General features: G+C 38.7%; 1 pseudogene; it reads right to left on the minus strand.

Moving 5' to 3' along the window:
* Positions 1-1,436: 1,436 nt before the first annotated feature.
* Positions 1,437-1,555, minus strand: LOC117518013 (annotated as a pseudogene).
* Positions 1,556-2,309: the final 754 nt, after the last annotated feature.

A 2,309-nucleotide genomic window follows, 5' to 3' on the forward strand; every position in this document is an offset into this window, starting at 1 on the left:
GACGCAATCACACGTGATTCAAATCCATATGGTTTTTGAAAAAAATAATAAGGTCGGCTACTTTTCTAATAGACCTCGTATATATATATATATATTATATATATATATATATATATATGCCAAGAACAGTTTTTTTATATGAAGGACAACCAGTGAGAAACTGCATGCATAGAGGGGCAACCAGTTAGCAATAGCATACAAAATACAGTGACGTGTGCGATTTCCACAACCAGTAATAAAATGCAAAGCACAGCTAAAACGAACATGATGATAATGAACATGCTGATGATGATGTCCGAAAGACAACAAATACATACTAAAATGATATATCACTGGCTTTGATGTTACATGTATTTGGTCATCCGTGTAGGTTCGGTCGTCCGTGGGGAGCTCGGAGTAGAGCCACTGCTCCTTCGTGTTGAAAGGACCCAGCTGAGGTGGTTCAGGCATCTGATAAGGATGCCCCCTGGGCACCTCCCTAGGGAGGTGTTCCAGGCAGATCCATCTGGGAGGAGACCCCAGGGAAGACCCAGGACTAGGTGGAGAGATTATATCGCCACACTGGCCTGGGAATGCCTCGGTATCCCACAGTCAGAGGTGGTTAATGTGGCCCAGGAAAAGGGAAGTCTGGGGTCCCCCGCCAGAGCTGTTGCCCCCCGTGACCTGTGAAGATGAATGAATGGATGAATGATGTTTCCATTTCTTCAACTTGTTTCTGTTTTCCCACAAAAAAATAGCAGCACCCTTGGCCAGGATTTAGTCTTTTTCAAATAATAATGAATTCTCTAATACAATATGATCAGTACACTTATTTATTTGTTATATTTTGAAAAATGCATTGTAACCAATGGGTATTTCTGCTCATAATAATAACAGTGCTCAATAGGGTTATAATAATGACAATAATAATAAATGAGTGAGAAGATTCCTGTGAGAAGGTCCCTGGTTATGCAGTCCTTTCTGTGTGGAATTTGCATGTTCTCTTCTTGTCTGTTTGCATGGCTGCCCTCCAGGTGGTCCAGCTTCCTCCCATTTGCAAGGAGATGCAGGTTTGGTGAATTGGAAACTATATATATATATATATATATATATATATATATATATATACTCGGGTATATATATATATATATATATATATATATATATATACCCGAGTTTGCTTCTGACCTGGTCCATTCTCAGTGTCATTTTCTCCCCACGTTTGTGTGGGTGCCCTCTGGAATATAATATGTAGACTCCTAAGTGATAGATCAGGCTGGATACTTTAATGCAGATTGATAGGCTTTAATTTCAAGTTGTTGTTGTTGTTGTTCATTCAGCTGCTCCTGGTTTTGTTCGGGGTCGCCACAGCGGATACAGCCAGATCCGCATTGATAATTGGCACAGGTTTTATGCCGGATGCCTTCCTGACACAACCCCAGTTTTACATGGAGAAACACACACAGCCGCTGGTGTTCCAAAGAGGTCTCCCATCCAAGTACTAACCAGACCCTGCTCTGCTTAGCTTCTGAGATCTGACGGGATCAGGCTAACACAGAGCAGACCGGCTGCGTAGGCTTTAATTTCAAGAATATGTGATTTATGCTACAGCAACAATAATAGGCTTGTTAGTCAAAGGCAAAAAAATGAAATAAAATAAATAAATATATTTGTATTGTGAATTTCTTTTATCATCCATGAAAAGGAGCTTATCATTCTGTCATGAACAACAGAAGAAAATGTTGACTTTTCCTCATGTAAATTGAATTTTGAACTACATAATTTTCCAGATAAGAGCAGATTCAAAACACAATATACCTGTGAGATTTATTGCAGAAATTCGAAAAACAAGCAGGGGTGGTCTTTGTGGCCTCCAGATCTACACTTTAGAAATGAAAGAAAAGTAACATCAACCACACCTGCTCTTAGTTGATATGGTCCTTGTGATGATGACATTCTCTGCAAAATGATAAAGTGGCTTGTTACATTAGCAAAAGAACTTTTTTTTTGTGGATTTGGTGCATCAAAATCAACCAATGTCTAATCATTTCATCCCCATGATATGACCTTTTAATTTGATGAGTTATGAGATGACAGTCGTTATTGGTTTTGAGTTACAGTGTGAGCAAACTGGACAGGATGGACCCATCTATCTGTTTATCACGGCCTCGGAGTAATGTGTATATATATATATATATATATATATATATATATATATATATATGTGTGTGTGTGTGTGTGTGTGTGTGTGTGTGTGTGTGTATTTTGGTGTTGGAGCATAATATTGTTATATAATTGTTCGTGCACAAGTTTCCGAACTAATCACTTCA

This window comes from Thalassophryne amazonica, chromosome 9, assembly GCF_902500255.1.
Source record: "Thalassophryne amazonica chromosome 9, fThaAma1.1, whole genome shotgun sequence".
NCBI lineage: Eukaryota > Metazoa > Chordata > Actinopteri > Batrachoidiformes > Batrachoididae > Thalassophryne > Thalassophryne amazonica.